The 24,795-nt window shown below is 43.5% G+C and overlaps 1 long non-coding RNA gene across 1 annotated transcript; it reads left to right on the top strand.

Annotated features, from left to right (window-relative positions):
- The first annotated feature begins 6,003 nt into the window (after nucleotides 1-6,003).
- Nucleotides 6,004-23,369, top strand: LOC120996935. Its single transcript, XR_005777987.1, has 3 exons — nucleotides 6,004-6,136; nucleotides 7,720-7,724; nucleotides 23,357-23,369. It is a non-coding gene; the product is annotated as an uncharacterized LOC120996935 (long non-coding RNA).
- Nucleotides 23,370-24,795: the final 1,426 nt, after the last annotated feature.

Here is a 24,795-nt window from a genome sequence, read left to right as displayed (position 1 = left end):
CTCCTACATTTAATAGGCCACTCCTAACACACACTGTACAGCTGACATTCTATAGTTCAGGCCTGTCTACACATCATACGAAGAGGGGAGGACCTGTCCCGGCTGCACTGCCTGCTTATATAACAAGCTACAGCCAGGAAGCTCCTCCGTTCTCCTCCCTCCCCTGATCCTGCTTAAGGCTTGTGGTTCCCCCCACCATCTGCCACCCGCCCGTGGCCTGCTGCCCCCTTTCGTCATCCTCACCCAGCTCTGAATCATCCTTCTGCAAATGGCAGGGGGAGGAGCCGGAGCATCTCCTCTCCTACATAGCACCACATACCTCTTACATCTAATGTCACCTTTGTTGTAGACGTTCTTTTTCCTCATCTTCTCCATTCACACCAGACCGCCATGATGATTTTTCAGCCATCTCCCGTCTCTGCAGAGATTAACAAACAGACATTAGTTTCCTGCCACCCCCAATACTATACTGCAGAAACAGTACCCCTGGGAATACTACTACCACACAGATAGTGCCCCCAATACTGTACCCGCTGTGCCCCCAATACTATACTGCAGAAACAGTCCCCCTGGGAATACTACTACCACACAGATAGTGCCCCCTTAAACAATTATTGGCACACAGTGCTCTAAAAAATAACTGCGCTCAGACACTAATAGTATAAAGATAATGTCCCCCAAAAATAATAGTGCTAAGCTGATACTGTGCTAGGGTGCCCCCAAAGTAACAGTGCCCCCCAAAATCCCACCAATAGAAATAATTCTCTGCCAGAGCTCACTTAGTAGTAATAATGCCCCTATGGTGCCCTAGTAATCATGTTCCTCATAGCCCCCCAGTAGTAGTAAAGCTCCCCATAATACCATAGTACTAATTCTCCCTATAATATGACAGTACATGAAATACCCCCGCTTAGTGCCCGCAGTTGAGCTAATGTCCCCATAATGTATGCCAGTATAAAATACCCCTATATAGTGCCCCAGTAAATGCACTCATACTGCTCCTCTCCCCCTTCCCCATAGTGTCCCCCATAATATGCCAGTAAAAAAATGCCCCTTAGTACCCCCAGCAGATGCCCCTATAGTGCTCCTCTCCCCCACAATGTGCCAGTAAAAAAATTCCCCTTCTTAGTGCCACCATATGCCCCAATAGTGCTCCACTCCCCCATAGTGCCCCCAAATAATGCCCCATAGTGCCGCTCTCCCTTATAGTGCCTGCCATAATGTGCCAGTAAAAAATGCCCCCTTAGTGCTACCAAATGCCATAGTGCCCCCCATAATGTTCCAATACAAAAGGCCCCTTTAGAGCCCCCACTTCCCCATAGTGCCCCCAAATAATGCCCCTATAGTAACCCCAGATGCCCCATAGTGCTGCTCTCCCCTATAGTGCCCCCCCAGAATGTGCCAATAATTAAAAAAAAAAGCCCCTTTAGAGCCCCCAGATACCCCCATAGTGCTCCTCTCCCCCATGGTGCCCCCCCATAATGTGCCAGCAAGAAATGCCCCCATAGTGCCAGCTCCCCCCCATAGTACAAGCCCCCCATAGTGCCAAGCCCCCCATAGTGGCAGCCCCCCCATAGTGCCACTTCGCCCATAGTGCCAGCCCCCTTATAGTGCCAGCTCCCCCATAGTGCCAGCTCCCCCCATAGTGCCAGCTCCCCCCATAGTGCCAGCTCCTACCCCATAGTGCCAGGCTGCCAGCCCCCTTATAGTGCAAGCCCCCTTATAGTGTCAGCCCCCCCATAGTGTCAGCCCCCCCATAGTGCCAGCCCCCCCATAGTGCCAGCCCCCCCATATACTAGTGCCAGCTCCCCCTATAGTGCCCCCCCATAGTGCTAGCTCCCCCAAAGTGCCAGATTCCCCCCCATAGTGCCAAATCCCCCATAGTGCCAGAGCCCCCCCATAGTGCCAGCTCCTCCCCCATAGTGCCAGCCCCCCCATAGTGCCAGCTCCCCCTATAGTGCCAGCCCCCCATAGTTCCAGCTCCCCCATAGTTCCAGCCATCCCTATAGTGCCAGCTCCCCCTATAGTGCCCCCCCCCATAGTGCTAGCTCCCCCAAAGTGCCAGATCCCCCCCATAGTGCCAGCCCCCCTTATAGTGCCAGATCCCCCCCATAGTGCCAGATCCCCCCCCCCCCCATAGTGCCAGCCCCCGCAAAGAAGAAAAAAAAAACAACACTAATACTTACCTCCATCAGCAGCGATGCAGCCTCTTCTGGCCTGTGTCTCTGCTGTGTGCTGCCCGACTCAGGTGTCGCAATGATAATGACGTCATTGCTCTGCCTGAGCCGGCCTCTGATAGGCTGCAGGCATTAGTGCCTGCGGCCTATCAGAAGAACAGGGGAGGGACACGCCTCTCCCTCCCCTGCCCCACAGCACACAGCACGGCCGCAATGACATCCAGGGCCGCGCCGCCGCCGCCTGTGGTGATGATTGGCGGTGCGGCCCTGAAGAATAAAAAAAAAAAAAAAAAAAAAATTTTTTTTTTTTTTTTAAAGACGCGCGGCCCAGTGGCCGTTTATTTCGGGCGGCCTGGGGGGCAATTGCCTCCCTGCCCCCCGGCCCAGCCCGCCCCTGGTTCTTGCAGTGCATTAGATTCAATTGTATTGCCGTCCTGAGGACGGCAATACAGTTATATCTAACAGGCAGGCAGTACATTCGGGCCTGGGGCAAAACATCAGGGGCCCAGGCCCCGAATGTTTTGACCTAGCAACGCCTCTGTTAGAAACTGAAAGTGAACAAACATACATCGACTCTATGTTCTTAACTGCACTTTTTGGAACCATTTGTATTCACTATGTGTACCATATTTAATGTACATAAAAAATATATATGTTTCACATGGGCTTGTTAGTAGGAGGCTGGGTGCTATAGCCCACTTTTTTTGTTTGGTATATATTAGAGATATGCAAATCGATTCTACCGATTCGGAATTCATCCCAAATCTCCCCAAAAATTCGGATTCTAAGGCTAGTTTCCCACTAGCGGCAAGGAACTCCGGCAGGCTGTTTCAGTGGGCGAACAGCCTGTCGGATCCGTGCTGCCGCTAGTGCAATCGTGCCCCCAGACTACTGCTCTGGCCCCATTGACTATAATGGGGGCGGTAGTTCCGGCGGCAGCACGGCAAACATACCGAGAGGCAGTCGGAATAAAAGTACGACATGTCGTACTTTTATCCCGGCCGCCTGTCGGCATGTTTGCCGTGCTGCTGCCGGAACTCCCGCCCGCCCCCATTATAGTCAATGAGGCCGGAGTGGTAATCCGGGGGCACACATGCACTAGCGGCAGCACGGATCGTACAGGCTGTTCATCCACCAGAACCGCCTGCCGGAGTTCCTTGCCGCTAGCGTGAAACTAGCCTAACTAAACCAAATTTCTTTGCTACTCTGAGTTTCTGAGAAAAACAAACACTGTCTGGTGGGTACTGTTTCACATTATGGAGAGTGCCTAGTATGCCTGATGAGCATTGTAGTCCAACCAAGGCTGCTCTTTGTTTCTGGGAAAAATATATGTAAATTAGTATATCTTAGTTCTGCTGGCATCAGATTTAGTGTCTTTTTTTTTTTTTTTTTTTTAAAGGAAAGCGAATTTGAATATCTTTCCAAGAAACCCAAATGTATGCAAATTAGTTTTCCTGTATGAAAAAGCACTGAATGAACAGTTCGAGGCCACCACCAGGGGAATATCTTAATTATGAAAAAGCATTAATTGAACAACACCACCAGGGAAAAATATGGCATCAGAGAGGCTTAGTGTTTTTTTTATTTTTGGAAGAAAAATTTATTTGCATACATTTGAGTTTTTGGGGAAGATATTCAAATTAGCTTTCCTTCTAAAAAGGATAAGCCAAGATAAGACTGCATGTACAATGTGACAGCATCCCTTTAACTACTTCCCTACCGCTTTAAGACCTTATACGTCAGCGGCAGGGTCTTTAAAGATGGCATCGCTCCAGAGTGGAGTGGGCGTCAAAGCCGTCAGGTAACTGCTAAAATGTGAAAAACCTGGAAGTTTCCGTTTACGGGTCGTTTTTTTTGTTTCATATACGGAACCATTCATTTCAATGGTTCCGCAAAAAAAAGGAATGTACTCCGTATGCATTCCGTTTCCGTATTTTCGTTTTTCCGTTCCGTTAAAAGATAAAACATGTCCTATTATTGCCCACAAATCAAATTCCATGGCTCCATTCAAGTCAATGGGTCCGCAAAAAAAAGGAACACATACGGAAATGCATCCGTATTTCTTCCGCATCCGTTCCATTTTTTCCGGAACCATCTATTGAAAATGTTATGCCCAGCCCAATTTTATACTGTATATGCCATACGGAAAAAAGGAAAAACGGAAACACAACGGAAACAAAAAACTGATCCGGAAAAAACGGCCTGCAAAACACTGAAAAAGCCATACGGTCGTGTGAAAGAGGCCTTACTGATATATTCCAGTACTAGTCTGTATGTGACAGCACTGCATTGGAATATAATGACTTTTGTATACAGTAATGGATAAAATTCCATTACTGAAGAGAAATGGCAATGGAATGATTGACCTAAAAAAAAAAAAAGATTTTTTTAAAATATATTTCAAATCCCTTCCCCAAAATTTAAAATAATCAAAAAATAAACATGTTCATACTATTAAAATATTAAACTATTTATCCAATACGGCAAATGGCGTAATGGAAAAAAATTTAAATAGCCGATTTGCGATTTTTTTTCATCGCTTCACCTCCCTGAAAAACAATTAATAAAAAGTGATTAAAAAGTCATACAAACCCTAAAATTGTATCAATAAAAACTACAGATCATCCCATAAAAAATGAGCCCTTACATAGCTTTATAGATATAACTATAAATAAAAAAAGCTATGGGGGTCAGATTATGACGTAGAAAGGAAAAAAAAAATTCCAGTTTTTATTTTTTTGTATTAAAACACAGGAAAAACTACCGTATATAAATGAGGTATCTTTATCATCGTACTAACCCAGAAAATGAAGGGCATAGTGAATGCCTTAAAAACAAAACCCATAAAACTGTGGCAGAATGGCACTTTTTTTCCATTCCACCACATTTAGAATTTTTTTTCCAGCTTCCCATTACATTGTATGCCATATTAAACGGTGATATTACAAAGTACGACTTATCACTCAAAAAAATAAAAAAAAGCAATACAGCAATTTAAATTGAAAAATAAAAAAAAAGTTATGGCTCAGGAGAGGTAAGGGAAAAAAAAAAAAGAAAAATAGAAAATTGCCCAGTAATAAAGTGGTCAAGCAGGTTTTTAAAACACTAAAATCATAGAAAACTGTGCATCCCCTAGCTCTGTCATATGATGCCCTCCGATAGGGTAGCATAGTAGACCTGACAAAACCACTTTAAAATATTTGATCTTGATTTCTCATGCCAAAACACTGTTACTATGTTACTATGCCAAGACACTTACATGCCAAGACACAGTTACTGTTACTATGCAGATGATGTCAGGAAGTACATAATTTTGTTAGGCTTTTGGATGGCTATTGTGGGGATTCGCTCGGGTAGTCAGGACAAGCAGATGCAGTATAGCGGCAAAGACCAGTTTATAACTCAAAAACTTCAGTGTTTATTCACACTTGTTGTAAGTACACAGTACGACAGTTCATTTGCAGTATTGGTGTTAGTTCACGCCCAGATAACTCAAAAACAAAACAGTCACCTTTTGTCCTGGGTGTTAATCCACACCCAACCGACATAGCACAAGGCTCAGATCCCGGTACAGAGATTGGCAGAGCTCTAATGTCAAAGAGAGAGAGATAATTCCGGACACTGCTGGCTGTTTTTTATAGACCTGACAAAACCCGGCCTGGAACGTGGGGAGTAGTCACCCACCCAGCACTTTGACTACTCCCAGTAAGAGCTGTCCCGGAACAGCTATTTACAGCCATACTAAATAGCAAAGTGGCAAACAGCAACTGACTTGAAGCAAGGAAGCCGCTGCCCCCTTGACTTCAAGCTGACATGCAAATTAGTGCGGACGGAGGATAAAAGATCGTTTTCTGACCTTATGCAGCATCGGACTGCAGGATGAAAATTATGATTAGCATCACACTACAGGCTACCCTGAGGTACTGCTGGCGGGTTTACATGCATTTAGGAGGTGACAGGTAGTGATGAGCGGCAGGGGCAATATTCGAAAGTGCGATATTTCGTGAGTATTTTGTAGAATATTTGTCATATATTCGCGAATTCGAGATTATATTCTTGATTGCAAAAATCGGCAATGTAATATTCGTGTAATGTGCTTGAAATACAGGCGTGGGTCACTATAGCTACATTTTTCAAGCTGGTATAAGTTTCCTGAGACTGGAGAAAATGGTTGGCACGGCAGAACATTACAATAGCTTTATATGCAGATAGAGTGCTCCAATATATTCGCGATGTGCAACCTCACATTTTAGCAGGTCTGACTACATATTACTGATTGGTGCACTAATCTAATGTAATTACACAGCAAAGCACAGAGCACAGCAATGACACTGCTCTCTCTCTCTCAGAACTCCATAAAACTACAGAAAATGTATGCTGGGGAGGTTCTTATATAGTAAGGGGTAGGCAACTTTACTATTGGTTGCTAGGGATGTTGCTAACCTCAGACAAAGACAATGCAGCCTTCTCATTGGCCCACAACTAAGAAGGGAGGTTACTGATGAAAACAAAATCTAGAATATTCGCCAATATGAATATATAGCACTATATTCTAAAGCTTTGCAAATTCTCAAAGTGGCGATTTAAATTCACGATTCGAATATTCACGCCCAACACTAGATTCCACTACCACGGAGTTATGGTCCTTGGTATCCCTAACGGAATTTTTAGATAACCAGAACCTTGTACGCTGAACTTGAAAACACAAGTTCGCTCAATACTGCCAGGGACACCTTCAATGGGGTGTAATATATTTATGCCACAGACCCCTGTGGCTTGCAATAAACTAAATGCTAAGGGCACCCCCATGGCATGGATTATACTTTGTAATTTATGTCTATACTTGCTGCATTGAACCAACCCCATTGCATAGTTAGTATTCGCTGCAGGAAACTAAACTTACTACCTACAGGAGCAATACACATTCCACGGCCTGTGATACTATAGGAAATACACATAGTATAACCTGAAGAAACACGCAATGAATTCCTATACTTACTGTAGGCAATAATTGCACATTACATATCATATACTTACTACAGAAACCATTTCAATTACATGGCTTCTACTTGCTGCAGAGGACAATTCACATTGTGTAGTCTGAAGTTGATGTAAGAAAAACTGGGAAGCTCTGTGCCCTATAAAGAGCGTATCCGAGATAAAACAAAAAGATTGGGCTTGTGCAGGAGACACAATGAGACACATTGAGAGTGAGATGTGAGAGGGGGTTCTGATAGCGCCAGCAATTCATTATGCTAATTCTTAATTTAGTATTCTAGATGGGGTGGTCCTAGGGTGGAGACGCGGGAACAGAATATCCCGCTCTGTGCTGCCTGAGGACAATGAGGAAATCACTGTTTTATTGCATTAGATAAAATTTAGTGAAAAAGTTCTCTACAGAACATAACAGCTTAAGAACCTCTTTAATGTGTCCGTTCTAGCAGCCTCCCATCAAGTCCTATAGGCATTATAAGGCTACTTTCACACTAGCGCTTGATCGGATCCGTTCTGAACGGATCCGATCATATTAATGCAGACGGAGGCTCCGTTCAGTACGGATCCGTCTGCATTAATAACTTAGAAAAATTTCTAAGTGCGAAAGTAGCCTGAGCGGATCCGTTCAGACTTTCAATGTAAAGTCAATAGGGGACGGATCCGCTTGAAGATTGAGCCATATGGTGTCATCTTCAAGCGGATCCGTTCCCATTGACTTACATTGTAAGTCTGGACGGATCCGCACGCCTCCGCACGGCCAGGCGGACACCCGAACGCTGCAAGCAGCGTTCAGCTGTCCGCCTGGCCGTGCGGAGGCGAGCGGAGCGGAGGCTGAACGCCGCCAGACTGATGCAGTCTGAGCGGATCCGCATCCATTCAGACTGCATCAGGGCTGGACGGAAGCGTTCTGCTCCGCTCGTGAGCCCCTTCAAACGGAGCTCACGAGCGGACAGCAGAACGCTAGTGTGAAAGTAGCCTAACATAGACATTACACCTTTCAGTATTAGAGTGGCATGATACATCGGAATTATACTTGTCTCCTGCCTCTCCGAAGTCTTAAAAAGCTGTACAGAAACATATTAGTATTTGCAAAATACTTGTTAATACCTATAAAAGCCTCCATTAATCATGGAAGGAATTATTATACCAGTGACAAATTAATGATAACTTGTTACATGTTTTCTTATTTGTAAGACATTCATTTAATGGCTGCTCAATTATAAAATTCACTTCTTTTATTTTTGCTTCTATTACAATTTGACACAATATATTACCAGAAAATGAAAAATGATGGATTACAATTATCCAAAAAAGTCATATCCGTCTGGCATATATTTTTTATTATTATTATTATTATTATTATTATTATTATTATTATTAATAATAACTTTATCTGTCAAATGTAGGTTTGTGATGCTGTGATCAGTATAACAAAGGAACACTGTGGGTGCAGCTCAGGTCCCTTGATTAATTGCCCATTACTATAGGCTCATATGCACCATTGTACTGGAAAACTAAAGCAATTATTTTGTTTGAGACCATACTGCCACCTAATGTTAAAATTGCAGTACTGCATTCGTACCATCTACTAAAGAGATCTATGCTCTGCATACACGATTATGTAGCTGCAGTAAGAGTACCTTTGCATTAAATCATTTTATTGATCTTTTTCAAGTGAGGAGCTTAGAGTACATTATTTTATGGAGCTATTAGACAGCAGAGAGTATGAGAGCGTAAAGTCTTTTTTAATCTTGTCAAGTCATTTATACCATGTATGAGAACGGCAAATACTTTCTATTTCTTATATAGTATAATTAAATACAGCAAACATACAGATGGGCTCTGCATTCTGTGTGTGAGTAAGGCCTCATGCACATGACCGTGTCCGTTTTGTGGTCTGCAAGATGCCGGCAGTGTGCGTTCCGCATTTTGTGGAACGGAACGTTGAGCCCTCAATAGACCAGTCCTATCCTTCTCCATGATACGGACAAGAATAGGACATGTTCTATGTTTGGTTTTGCTTTTTTGTTTTTTTGTGGGGCCACGGAACGGACATGCGGATGCAGACAGCGAATGAAGTGCTGTCCGCATCTTTTGCAGCTCCATTGAAGTGAATGGGTCCATATCCGACCCGCAAAAAAATGCTGCTCAGATGAGGACCCAAACCACAATCATGTGCATGAGGCCTAAGTATGTGAATTCTTTCTCCAATCACATGTCAATGACAACAAGAACTTATGAGATTCAAGCAGAGGCAGAATTCATACCTGGCCTCAAATGTCTTAAAGTGGTTTTCCAAGACTTTTCTACTGATGACACCCACCATCCCCACTGATTAGCTGTATGAGAAGGCACCAGCGCTCACAGCAACACTGTAGACTTCTCTATGATTACCAAGCACAGCTCCGTACATTGTATAGCGGCTGTGCTTGGTATCGCAGCTGAGCCCATTCACTTCTATAGGGCTGAGCTGTGCCAAGGCCATGCGACTGATGAACGTGTCTCAGTCTAGGGAAAGCAGCAAGAAGGCCGCACCCCTACTGTGAGCGCCAGAGCCTTCTCAAACAGCTGATCGGTGGGGGTCCTGGGTGTTAGATCTGTACAGAGGATAGGTCACGAGTAGAAAAGTCTTGGAAAAATCCTTTAAATGCCTATTTTTCAGGCGAGCTAGTCAGCTGGTCAGCCACACCTCCAGTACAAACTGCCAAGAAAAAAAGGGGGTCAGTCAGCACATCCCAAAGCGCAGGGGCACGTTGCTATGGCTGAGAACAACACTGTAAAACAAAACATGCAATGCAACAGCTCTCTGCAAACCAAATAAAGTACATAAATGCATAATAATTCTCCTGACCAGCCTGTCTGCCCCATAGGCTGATTTTAATTAGTGTGAGTATAAAGCTTGGCCTGCTCCCCCTCACTCACTGGAAGCCATTTGGAGCCAGGAGAGGTATAGTGTGGACTCTCATTGCAGTCTTTGGTGGCCATTTGGCACCAGGAGTGTTGTGGAGTGGGCCCGGCATGCATGTTGGTACCTGCATTCCTTGGATATAATGGAGGCCATTCTGGCACCAAAGATGACAGAAATTAAAGCAGGCCCAGTATGCATGTGGAACCAGGCTCGGACTGGCCCACAGGGATACAGGGTAATCCCCCGGTGGGCCCCTGAGCAAGGTGGGCCCCTAGTCTCCCACCCCCTGAACAAGTGGCACATAATACATTAGACTTCCTGCACTATATACATATATTCAATGTACAGCACCTCAACCAGCCTATGTTAATAAAAAATAAAAAAATTGCATATAAAAAACACGTTAGATTATTTATTATATTTGAATGTATCCGTACGGTGGGCCCCCATAATAAATTTTACTGGTGGGCCCTAGGTACCCCAGTCCAACACTGTGTGGAACCTACACTCCCTGAATTGTATGGTAGCCGTCATGGCACATAAAGGGTAGTATTTAGTGTTAGGAACCCGTCTTACAGAGATCGTCTTGACGTGTGGGAGACGGGCTCAAATAATTTTGTACAAAATAATTTGCCAAGCATCTCTAATTTATTAGTATAGCATTAGCAATTATTATGCATTTCTGTACTTTATTTGGTTTGCAGAGAGCTGTTGCATTGCATGTTTTGTTTTACAGTGTTGTTCTCAGCCATAGCAACGTGCCCCTGCGCATTGGGATGTGCTGACTGACCCCCTTTTTCTTTGCAGTTATTTCTGATCATTATATCACTTGTATTCTGCATTTTTAGCTGTTTTTACTGGGTGGAGACTAGCTGCTGAGATGTCTCCCATGGACTGCACATGCAGAAAACAGGAGATCCTACTCTCTAACTCTCACTCAGAAGCACCATATAGGACATTATAGAGAAGTACTGAACATTATCGTTTTGTATAAAGCACATAAGATAGAAAACTCACTAACTATTAGCTGTAGCAGTTTTTTGTGTGTATCACTCTGTTTCTTCCTTACCAAACTCCTCTTCCTACTCCACAAAAAACAGTAATACCTTACCAATAACCTGTCACTCCGGTCACAACGCTTCTCTGGTCCCTCACTGGTCTCAGTCTTCTAGGTTACAGCAGTGTTGTGGAAATTTATTTTTTAACCACTGCAGCCAATCATTGGCTATAGCAATGACATATTGTCACCACAGAGGTCAGCATTGTTCTTAAAAGTTTTATGCGGCCTAAACAATGGTCAGCATGAGTTCAGGCTCCTTCATTATGGAGAACTATGTTTTACTTTGAAATGCTGAGACATTTTGGAGAAAACATTGGCTGAGATTTAATAATGTGTCTGTGCACAAAAATCTGTCTAAAAATTATGTAAATTCAGTAAAATTTAGAGCATCTAGGGCAGGGCTGGCCAACCTGTGGATTTCCAGCTGTTGCAAAACTACAACTCCCAGCATGCCCAGACAGCCTACGGCTATCAGCCTACAGCAGGGCATGGTGGGACTTGTAGTTTTACAACAGCTGGACAGCCGCAGGTTGGCCAGCCCTGATCTAGGGTTTCTACACTTTTTTAAGATATGCTTGACAAGGGGAGGGGCTTAGCTGAAAGGGCGGGGCTCTGCTATAAATGGGGTCACAATTGCCACAATTTGGAGTAACAAATTATCTCAAAGTAAGTCAATCAATAGTTGGTACAGAGTCAGAGAAAAGTGTCTATCCCTGCACCAGATTTATGAGCCAGTCTGAGTCACTGCAATAAAAACAAGTCAGGCACAGAGAAAAGAGTCCTGGTGCAAAAAGTCCATTGCGCGGATTCTCTGTGCCCCACTTGGCTTGATTGACAGGTTGCCCCCCATTTGTATTTCAAAGTAAGACAAAACTCTCTGTACTTAGGGAGTCTATTGGGATTTCATGCTGCCCATACTGTAGCTCAGACAGCATAAAAAGGACCCCTTTAAACTTCACCCTTGCAAAGGCATTTAAGCAAAAGCCTTTAGATCAAAATGTCTTAGAATCAACAGCCAGCAATATTCAATCAGGTGCATCCAGACTTTTGATCAGTACTAAGGCACCAACCGCTAGATTGCAACAGAGGAACAGTAGCAGACAATTATATTATGCTTGGTCATCTAAAGTGGTCAGTGGAGTCCATTAGATTTGTTGACCATGCAACAAAAGCCACATGCATAGGGTTCAACATCAATAAAGCTTATCAGAATGCTTGTCAGTCCCCGTGTCCAGAGGAAAGCTGTCTTAACCATATATAATAGAACTGTATGAAAAGACAGAACGACCTGTGTGGTCTGCTACGTTTTTTATGATTCCATCATGTAATGAGTCTAAATTCAGTGTTAATGGAAGCGATCTGAAAGAAGCCTTGAGGTGAGAGCTCTGCAGGATAACTAAATGAGATACAATTGGAACATTTGGCTTTAACAAAGAAGCAGATTGTAGTGTTATTTGTGTAAACGTCTCGCTAATTGTACAGCTGTTTTCCATTGTTTCTTCTTCTAAATCGTCTATGTTCATTGTATCTCTTGATGATGGCAGCTGGAAGATACATAGGAGCCAGTCAAACATTTAGATAGTATATAGAATGTAACATATGTTTCTATTCCTCTGATTTCCACAGTTGTAAAATGCGACATCATAGAGTATAACTCAAAAACATAAAAACAATCAATGAGCCAAAGGGGTAATATCCACAAATAAAATCCTGCATTAGTACCAAAACAGATGGCAGCCTTGTATCAAATGCTCAAATACTAGACATTGGTCGTATGGACTACAACAAGGGGTGTAACAGTAGGAAGTCCAGAGGCTGAAGTCACACGTGGGCCATGGATCCTCAGGGGGCCCAAAAAGGCCATCTTTCTCATATGGAGGTACTGGTGCTATAAATGATGTCTCAGAGCTACAGGCAAGAACAGCTGCCTGGATGTCCTAAAGTGATGATGAGAGCAAAGTCACTTTCATAGTTTTAAAGGGACACTATCGTCATTGTATTAGATTTTAACAGCAAACAAAATATGGCAGCACACTGTTATACATGCAATGGAACTCGGGATTAGAGATTATTTTGGATTACAGCAGTACTATACCTACTATACATGAAAAATTGAAGCTCTTTGTGCAAATTTTTGATCACACGTGTGTTGGGCTCATCTATTGGCTTCTGCAAATGGGTACCTAACACGAAGAACTGCCTCTTCTGGGCCTAACTTAAGCCTACAATGTTCAGGGCAGCGTAGTAACATGAAGAATATGTCAAGCGAATTTGTCATTAGAAAATTATCTACTTTTAAATTAATTTATTATGTTTAACATATTTTAAATAAGTTTTGATGATGTTTTTCATTTTCTATGTCACTTTTTATATTTGAGCTAAAGTCAAGAATCCTTGTTTTCACACTGGCCACTATTCTATATAATAAAAGCACAGTGTGAGTGCACTGTGTCTGTGTGTGTCACCAATTTTGCACTGGGCATGCACGGCGGGGCAACCAATCAGGAGACAGCGCTCCACATGCAGCCGCACCGCCCACAGCATCGCGCCGAACAATCAGGACACAACGCTGACACTCTGCTTCAAATAACTGTTTAACCCCTTCCATGCCGTGGTTTGGAAGGGGCTAACCATCAGGCCACTGCTCCGTATGCCTTCCGTTTCCATATTTCCGTTTTTCCGTTCAAAGATAGAACATGTCCTATTATTGTCCGCATAACGGACAAGGATAGTACTGTTCTATCAGGGGCCAGCTGTTCCGTTCCACAAAAACAAAATGCACACGGATGTCATCCGAACTTTTTGCGGATCAGTTTTTTGCGGACCGCAAAATACCGAAAAAGCCATACAGTTGTGTGCAAGAGGCCTAAGCCTGATCAGGCTCCTGCTAAAGGCAGGAGCCTGATCAGGCTTAGTGTTAGTTCAAAACTATATAGTGTACTGTAGTGTATTGTAAGCCATCAGACCCACTGGATATTCAAGAACCAAATGGGTCTGGGTTAAAAAAAAAAAAAAAAAAAATTACTATATCCACACATAATTGGTTAAAAATGTAAAAAATACACTAAACATGTTTTGTATCGCCGCTTCCATAAGGACCTGATCTATAAAAGGATCATGTTACTTTTACCGCATGGTGAACACCATAAAAAATAAAAAATAAAACTATGATGGAATTGCAATTTTGCCACCGCACTTTCCAAAAAATGGTTTAAAAAGTGATTTAAAAAGTCATATGTATCCAAAATTAGCTCCAATCAAACTGTGACTTCATCCCACAAAAAATGAGCCCCTACATAAGCCAATCATCCAAAATATAAAAAAATATATGGCTTTCAGAAAATGGAGACACAAAAACATGATTTTTAAAAAAAACATGCTTTTATTGAATAAAATAAAGTTAAAAAAATGCACATATTAGGTATCGTCATGTCCGTAACGACCTGCTCTATAAAAACAGCATGTGATTCAACCCATCTGGTGAACACCATAAAAAATAAAAAAAAATGTGCCCAAAACTTTTTTTATCACCTTACATCACAAAAAGTGTAATACCAAGCTATCAAAAAGTCATATGTGCCCCATAATGGTGTCAATCAAAACATCATCTCATCCCACAAACGCAAAAAAAAATGAGACCCTACCTAAGACAATCGCCCAAAAAATAAAAAAATATGCCTTTCAGAAAATGGAAACACAAAAACATGATTTTTTTTCAAAAATGCTTTTATTGTGTAAAATAAAAAAAATGCACATATTAGGCATCACTGTGTCTGTAAAAACCTGCTCTATAAAAAAAAGTATGTGATCCAACCCATCTGGTGAACACCTTAAAAAAAAAAATGCCAAAAAAGCAATTTTTTATCACCTTACATCACAAAAAGTGTAAGAACAAGCATATGTGCCCCAAAATGGTACCAATCAAACCATCATCTCTTCCAGCAAAAAACTGAGACACTACCTAAGACAATATCCCAAAAAATAAAAAAAATATGGCTTTCAGAAAATGGAAACACAAAAATATTATTTTTTTCAAAGAAATTTTTATTGTGTAAATCCAAAATAAAATTTAAAAAATTGACTTATTAGGTATCGCCGAATCGTTACGACCTGCTCTATAAAAATATCACATTATCTACTCTGTCAGGTGAACATTGTAAAAGTCATTTTTTTGATTACCTTGCCTCATAAAAAGAGTAATGCAGTATATATATATATATATATATATATATACACACACACACACACACACACACACACAATGCACAACTACCTCTGGCAAAAGATTTCTATACTGCAGGAATAACCCTAATAACACGCCCCCCCCACCCCCCCCCCCCCCCCCCCCCCCCCCCGCACCACTTACACCAGCGCGTTGACCAATCAGGACACAGGGCTCTAGATGCTGCTTGCACCGCCCACACCTGCGCGCCGGCAAGCAGGTCAGAGCGCCACCATTTCTGTTCGTCAGTCCTAGCCGCCATTTCTGTTCATCAGTCACAGCACTATCAGCCATATAGGGAGGAGCCCCTGTCAGAAGTCTGACCTACCAGTCGCTACCAGCAGTCTCAGCACCAGAAGTCAGTGCCAGTCGTACAGCCAAAGCCACAGCCACCAGTCACAGTGCCATCAATGTCAGCCACCAGTCAGTGCCAGCCATCTTAACCATCGGTCAGTGCCACCAGCCACAGCTACCAGTCTCAGCCACCAATCAGTGCCAGAAGTCTCATCTACAGCCAGCACTCAGTGCCAGCAGTCTCAGCCACAAGCCGCAGCCAGCAGTCTCAGCCACAGCCACCAGTCAGTGCCAGCAGTCTCAGCCGCAGCCAGCAGTCTCAGCCACAGCCACCAGTCAGTGCCAGCAGTATCAGCCACCAGCCGCAGTCTGCAGTCTTAGCCACAGCCAGCACTCAGTGCCAGCAGTCTCAGCCACAAGCGAGAGCCAACAATCTCAGCCGCAGCCACCAGTCTCGCCACCAACCACAGCCAGCAGTCTCAGCCACAGCCACCAGTCAGTGCCAGCAGTCTCAGCCGCAGCGAGCAGTCTCAGCCACAGCCACCAGTCAGTGCCAGCAGTCTCAGCCACCAGCCGCAGTCTGCAGTCTCAGCCACAGCCAGCACTAAGTGCCAGCAGTCTCAGCCACAAGCCAGAGCCAGCAATCTCAGCCACAAGCCACCAGTCTCAGCCACAGCCTCCAGTCTCAGCCACCAGTCAGTGCAAGCATTCTCAGCTACAGTCAGCAGTCAGTGCCAGCAGTCTCCACCACAAGCCGCAGCCAGCAGTCTCCGCCACAGCCACCAGTCAGTGCCAGCAGTCTCAGCTGCAGCCAGCAGTCTCAGCCACAGTCACCAGTCAGTGCCAGCAGTCTCAGCCACCAGCTGCAGTCAGCAGTCTAAGGGCTCTTTCACACTTGCGTTCTTGTCTTCCGGCATAGAGTTCCGTCGTCGGGGCTCTATGCCGGAAGAATCCTGATCAGGATTATCCTAATGCATTCTGAATGGAGAGAAATCCGTTCAGGATGCATCAGGATGTCTTCAGTTCCGGAACAGAACGTTTTTTGGCCAGAGAAAATACCGCAGCATGCTGCGCTTTTTGCTCCGGCCAAAAATCCGGAACACTTGCCGCAAGAATTAATGCCTATTGAAAGGCATTGATCCGGATCCGGCCTTAAGCTAAATGTTGTTTCGGCGCATTGCCGGACCCGACATTTAGCTTTTTCAGAGTGGTTACCATGGCTGCCAGGACGCTAAAGTCCTGGCAGCCATGGTAAAGTATAGTGGGGAGCAGCATACTTACCGTTCGTGCGGCTCCCGGGGCGCTCCAGAGTGACGTCAGGGCGCCCCAAGCGCATGGATCATGTGATCGCATGGATCAAGTCATCCATGCGCATGGGGCGCTCTGACGTCATTCTGGAGCGCCCCGGGAGCCGCACGGACTGTAAGTATACCGCTCCCCCGCTCCCCGCTCCTACTATGGCAACCAGGACTTTAATAGCGTCCTGGCTGCCATAGTAACACTGAAAGCATTTGAAAGACGGTTCCGTCTTCAAATGCTTTCAGTACACTTGCGTTTTTCCGGATCCGGAGTGTAATTCCGGCAAGTGGAGTACACGCCGGATCCGGACAACGCAAGTGTGAAAGAGGCCTTAGCCACAGCCAGCTTTCAGTACCAGCAGTCTCAGCCACAAGCTACAGCCAGCAATCTCAGCCACAGCCACATCTCGGCCACCAGCCATAGCCACCAGTCTCAGCCACCAGTCAGTGCCAGCAGTCTTAGCCACAGCCACCAGTCAATGCCAGCAATCTCAGCCACAGCCGCCAGTCTCGGCCACCAGCCACAGCCACCAGTCTCAGCCACCAGCCTCAGCCACCAGTCTCAGCCACCAGTCAGTGTGGTCAAGTTCCCTTGCCATTTAATATGTTCCTACTAATGTTTATGCACTACTGTTCTAGCGCCCGTTATTGTAACAGGCTTAATGTCTAGTGTCTAATAATTGGCGCCACTTCTTGAATTGTACAGATTACTTTACTGCAGTTAACTCATTGTCATCCTGCCTGTAATGATATCACCTCTGTGTATAGATAAAACAGGATCTACCATTCACAATAAGTGATTGTCAAAGCTTATCTATTCTTCCCTTGTACAATGAACTCTGCACAGGTCACAGAGCATGCCTAGAAAACTCTCCCATAGAAGTCAGTAAGGTCCACTCCTGACTATTGTGTCTATGGACCATGGGGCTGCCGTAAAGCAATTTTCTTAGTGCTTTGTAAATGCTGTTAAAAACTGTTCAGGCATGACGCCACCCCACCGATGGGACTCACACCTATATCAGGAAACGGAGCCCCGCAAAGTGGTGGTTGGAGGACGCCAGTTGGCCACCACTAAGCGATCTCCCCATAGAAGTAAATGGGAGCGTACCTCACATCGAAAATGAATGGAAGGTGGCTGCGCATGCTTTCGGGGCTCCATTTTCAATATACAGTACAGACCAAAAGTTTGGACACACCTTCTCATTCAAAGAGTTTTCTTTATTTTCATGACTATGAAGGCATCAAAACTATGAATTAACACATGTGGAATTATATACATAACAAACAAGTGTGAAACAACTGAAAATATGTCATATTCTAGGTTCTTCAAAGTAGCCACCTTTTGCTTTGATTACTACTTTGCACACTCTTTGCATTCTCTTGATGAGCTTCAAGAGGTAGTCCCCTGAAATGGTCTTCCAACAGTCTTAATGGAGTTCCCAGAGATGCTTAGCACCTGTTGGCCCTTTTGCCTTCACTCTGCGGTCCAGCTTACCCCAAACCATCTCGATTGGGTTCAGGTCCGGTGACTGTGGAGGCCAGGTCATCTGGCGCAGCACCCCATCACTCTCCTTCATGGTCAAATAGCCCTTATATTCAAAGTTTTCCCAATTTTTCGGCTAACTGACTGACCTTCATTTCTTAAAGTAATGATGGCCACTCGTTTTTCTTTACTTAGCTGCTTTTTTCTTGCCATAATACAAATTCTAACAGTCTATTCAGTAGGACTATCAGCTGTGTATCCACCTGACTTCTCCTCAATGCCACTGATGGTCCCAACCCCATTTATAAGGCAATAAATCCCACTTATTAAACCTGACAGGGCACACCTGTGAAGTGAAAACCATTTCAGGGGACTACCTCTTGAAGCTCATCAAGAGAATGCCAAGAGTGTGCAAAGCAGTAATCAAAGCAAAAGGTGGCTACTTTGAAGAACCTAGAATATGACATATTTTCAGTTGTTTCAGACTTGTTTGTTATGTATATAATTCCACATGTGTTAATTCATAGTTTTGATGCCTTCATAGTCATGAAAATAAAGAAAACTCTTTGAATGAGAAGGTGTGTCCAAACTTTTGGTCTGTACTGTAGGTGTGGGTCCCAGCGGTGCAGCACAAAAGATCATCTTTTCCCAGTGGCAGATCATTCTGTGTAACGATCTGCTGCCGGGAAACAATGAGACAGTATGTGGAAGAGCGATGGCATTAGCGATCACTCCTCCCCATACTCCTGCACTAGCGATCAGCAGATTGTCGGGAAGAGACGCTTCCTTCCCGAAAATCTGCTAGATTGTCATCCCTTGTAAAGGAACCAATATAATACAAAATCTACAATAAGAGAATAAAAACTGATTACAAAAAAAGGAAATGTGTTACGATCTGGTTTTAACTGGCAGATAAAATTTCTGGTGATAAGTGCAATGTTCTTCTGTGGGTATCTTTATCTAGGTACATGAAGAGAACAAAAGAACTGTCATACTGCTACCTCAATTCTACTAATCTACTATTTTACTAATAGATAACATATTTTCCTTACAGCAGCAGTAAACTAAAGAATTTGATCTAAATCTGTTGGATTTCCATCTTTCTGATAGAAGTGTCCATTTAAAGACCCAAACTGCCCAAGGATTATGGGGTTTCTGCTTTAAAGAGGACCTGTAACCTCTCCTGACATGTCTGTTCGTAACTACTTGCATTGTAATACCAATGCTGGGGTATCTATTCATAAGACTTTATGATATGCCATTCCTCTACTATTCCTTCTGGAAGTTACAGAATAATTGCCAGTAGTTTACAGAGAAGGTCCAGCTGGCTGTTACCAGTTGGGTGTGTGTCCCTGGACAGTCTGATAGTATCCAATCAATGCTGTCAGCATCAGACTGTGCAGGGACTCACAGCCAACTGGAAAAACCCAATAAGACCAACTGGCAAACTGCTAGAACATCAATCATAACTTCTACAAGGGAACAATAAACAAATGGTACAATATAGAGCTGTTATTACAAGGAGAATGCAAGTAGTAGTTACAAAACAGACATTTGGACATGTCAGGAGAAGTTACAAGTCCTCTTTAAAGAAATCTATTTTATGCCAACATAAAACCTCTCAAGAAAACAATGGTAACAGGCTACATGCTTCAACTTGCATATGATGAAATAATCCAACATCCTGCAATATCGTGTGGATATCATTCGTTTCTTGACAGGTTTCATAGTAATGTTCGCTAGTCAGACCAAGATGACCGGAAAAAAATGCAGAGAGGACCTCATATAGGGTGTTACCATATCTTTTTATTCTAACACAAATTTCATTATTACATTAGGGTCAGATCTTATTATTCTCTGCAGAAAGAAAAAATGTACGAACAGAAGTAACAAAAGATATGTAATAATGGTACAGTGGTGAAAATATAATCCATTCTAATTCTTCAGTTCTTCACCACAGCATTTCAATCTGAATGTATCACCTACAGACTGTGCCATGCATTGCTTCAGAATGGGTCAAACATACTGTGCTCAAACTGCTTCATACTAAACTGCAGGACAAAATTGATTACCATTTATGGAGTCTTTAGGGCATCAAAAATTCACACACCAGATGTCGATGCTGTCAAAACACACCACATAATCTGCCATGGATTTTTACCTTTAATGGCAGGGACCTGCTCATGGCTTAGCTCTATTGAATGAAGCTAAACTATGATTGAACACCCACCGTAGCAGCAAGTGGCATCCGTCCGGACACCGCATAAAAAGAGACGTGTCCCTTCTGGCGCAGTCATGGCACTGCCTACCACTGGAGTGGTGTAAAACTGCTAAAAAGTTGTACATTTTGGCACAGAACAGAACTTGTGCCAAAATTTGCAACTTTTCTACACCAGAAAATATACCAGAAAACCTTTGATACATTATCCCTATGGGCCTTCTGAATAAAATTGTTCTAAGAAATCATATTAACTAGTCTGAACTAATATAAACTTTTCTACTCCTAAAAAAAAAAAATAGAATCTAACTGGTTGCCTTGAGCAACACTAGCACTTTTTACTAAAAGATGCATGAGAACTTACATAGCATTTTTCATTATTCTATAAATTATATTTTGTTATGCCTAAACATAACACTAGGTGGCAGTCAAAGGACTGTTCTAAAGATATGAGATAAAAAGGGGAAATGTTATTAGTTGTGCACACTATTAAATACACTGGGGGACATTTATCAACCTCTTTATGCCAGAAAACTGCAGACAAAAAGTCACAAAGTTTGGCGCATGTCCCACTTGTGCAAAATGTTGTGACTTTTTCAGCACTTCTCGCTCAGGGTCAGGCATACCTGGTTGGGCACAAGGATTATAATCTATGCCAGGAAACTGACATACATTACACCTAAAATCTGACACTAGTGGGGACAGATTAAGAGCGGTACATAAATGTCCCCCACTGTTTTTAAGCTATCTGTACGAATTTGTAACTCATTTCCTGTTAATATACTGACAATATATTCTGCAACAGTGCACAGAAACTATGATCACTCCCAATACGAACTCCTTATCTCGCATACACATAAACTAGGATCGAATTTGACCAGAAGAATAGCATTACATACAGGCAGGGCCGGGACAAGGTATTTTGGCGCCCTTGGCGCTGCAGGTAAATTGAACCCCCTCCCCGAATCAATTAAAGGTGACTGTTTACAGTTCTGGGCTCCTGTGAACAAGGCAGACATAGCAGAGCTGGAGAGGGTTCAGAGGGCAACTAAAGTAATAACTGGAATGGGGGGACTACAATACCCTGAAAGATTATCAAAATTAGGGTTATTCACTTTAGAAAAAAGACCACTGAGGGGAGATCTAATAACTATTGTGAGATAGTGACAGATCTCACAGAGGTGAGAGGCAAGCAAGGGGTGGATAGTGCGGTCCACACCCCTATTCCACCACAGGTGAGACCAGCTGGAGGTACTCGGGATGGCATAAAGCACCTCCCAGGGTGTCAGTCTGGGGGAAAGGATATTCGTTGTGCAACAGGGTCTTGCTGGAGGCTCTGTATTAGTGGTCTCAGCCGGGCTGGCTGAGGGACCACGGGGCTAGGTGCTAGCCGGAGCATTGGGGGACGCCGTGACGCCTTGGCGCAAGGGTCACGAGGCCGGAGTCGGAGGGACTACTGGGCCACACTACCCCATAAAGGTACTGGATGTGAGACCGTGTGTGAACAGGGCTCTGTACAGCCAGGTGGCTGTGGGTCACTGGGCTGGGAAAGCCGCTTGTAATTACTGTGTGCGAACTGTGCTTTAAGTAAGGTAGGAAAATACCTTGTTTAGTTAGAGCCCAGCCGGGCAGGTGTTTACTTTATATGATTTATGTTTGTTTTGCTGAGGTGCCAAATAAAAGCGATGTTTGGACCTTAAACTTGGTGACTGACGAAGATACTTGTGTGAATGACCCCCGGAGAAGAGCTAACCCCCCCACAATATGCATAAATATATCAGGGGTCAGTACAGAGATCTCTCCCATCATTTATTTATCCCCAGGACTGTGACGAGAGGACATCCTCTGCGTCTGGAGAAAAGAAGGTTTGTACACAAACATAGAAAAGGATTCTTTACGGTAAGAGCAGTGAGACTATGGAATTCTCTGCCTGAGGAGGTGGTGATGGTGAGTACAATAAAGGAATTCAAGAGGGGCCTGGATGTATTTCTGGAGTGTAATAATATTACAGGTTATAGCTACTAGAGAGGGGTCGTTGATCCAGGGAGTTATTCTGATTGCCTGAATGGGGAAAATTGGCTTCTACCTCACAGTTTGTTTTTGCCTTCCTCTGGATCTACTTGCAGGATAACAGGCCGAACTGGATGGACAAATGTCTTCTTCCAGCCTTATAAACTATGTTATTATGTTACTAAAAGAAGCAGTCAAGGGCAGACCCGAGATCAGCCCCAAAATTATACAGGCCACTGTCATCCTGCTGCTACCCCCAATACTGCGCCTGCTGTGCTCACCCATTCCCACAAACACTATACTGTCAGAAATAACAGTGCCATACAGATAGCCCTCCCATAGTAATGGTGCCCCCAATAGTGATAATACTCCTCAAGAGTGCCCCAATAACAGCATGCCTACATAATATGTCCAAAAAATAATAACGCGCGCACAGTACCCCAGTAGTGATAATGCCACCATAGTGCCCCCAGTATTTATAATGCCCCTCCGGTGGGGCTACAGTGCCCCCTGTAGCTGTAATGCCCCCTTGCAGTTATAATTCCCCTGTAGTAGAAATATATATATATACACACAGTCAGGTCCATAAATATTGGGACATCAACACAATTCTAACATTTTTGGCTCTATACATCCCCACAATGGATTTGAAATGAAACGAACAAGATGGGCTTTAACTGCAGATTGTCAGCTTTAATTTGATGGTATTTACATCCAAATCAGGTGAACGGTGTAGGAATTACAACAGTTTGCACTTGTTAAGGAACCAAAAGTAATGGGACAGAATAATAATCATAAATCAAACTTTCACTTTTTAATACTTGGTTGCAAATCCTTTGCAGTCAATTACAGCCTGAAGTCTGGAACGCATAGACATCACCAGACGCTGGATTTCATCCCTGGTGATGCTCTGCCAGGCCTCTACTGCAACTGTCTTCAGTTCCTGCTTGTTCTTGGGGCATTTTCCCTTCAGTTTTGTCTTCAGCAAGTGGAATGCATGCTCAATCGGATTCAGGTCCGGTGATTGACTTGGCCATTGCAGAACATTCCACTTCTTTCCCTTAAAAAACTCTTTGGTTGCTTTTACAGTATGCTTTGGATCATTGTCCATCTGCACTGTGAAGCGCCGTCCAATGAGGGATTTGGCTGAATATGAGCAGATAATATCAGAATCAGATACAGGTTATAATGCTGACTCTTTACCCATAAAACTATATATTAATCTGCTCAGCTCCTCCTGTTTTATAACGTGCTGCCTGCTGAATTGGCTATTACCCCAACTCCCCTGACGAAGCTGCATCGCGGCGAAACATGTCGGGTGGGGTAGTGACAATCTACAATTTTTAGACAGGTTGCAGTATAGGGCAAGACCCACAACCAGTAGGGTCGCAATCATTGTCCAGCTCAATACATATTGTGCAAATGTTCGGAGGCAAACTGCCTGATCTCCGAGCGTGTGAGATGTGTGAATGAATGATGGATGTCTGTCACATAGGGATATAGGAATACATCCTATACTTAGGACCTATAGGGACACCAAACAATTCACCATTGAAAACACACCTGCTAACCTGCGGTGATACATGGCCACAGAGTATCCATGAGGTTAACCAACTCTCAAATAGAATGTAGAGTGAGCGACAGCGGCCCAAAAAAGACATACATTTAACTGACTTAGCCCAAAACTGCAACCTGATATTTTTTAATTACCTTGTAGTATTGGTTTCTCTGAGTATTTTTGTTTTAAAAGTAAATAATAAATGTTAAAGTTTTAACATATAGATAGGACCTCTAAAAGGAGTTTTTGGTCAGGTGACCGTGGTTTGATTTGTGCTGCCTGCAGATTACACTATATGGTTCACTTGAAGGTCTGTAGCATAGTTAGGGTTCTTACTCTGTAGAGTACCATTTAAGTGAATGGGTTAACTAATCCTTTTAACCCACAGTATCCTGGTTTTTGCCATCATGTTGTTCGGAACAATTAAAGTGCTAAATGCAACTGCCTATGAATATTAACGCATAGGTCTGCATTGTAAAACAAAAATCTCCAAATATGCACAAATTACCATTGAAATGTATTAAAAAACAAAGAGATGTTCTCTAGGCAAGGTCAGTCAGCATGATTTATAG

This window comes from Bufo bufo, chromosome 4 (genome assembly GCF_905171765.1).
Source record: "Bufo bufo chromosome 4, aBufBuf1.1, whole genome shotgun sequence".
Classification (NCBI taxonomy): Eukaryota; Metazoa; Chordata; class Amphibia; order Anura; family Bufonidae; genus Bufo; species Bufo bufo.
Note: the sequence above shows the minus strand (reverse complement) of the source record. Positions and strands in the feature narration are given on the sequence as shown.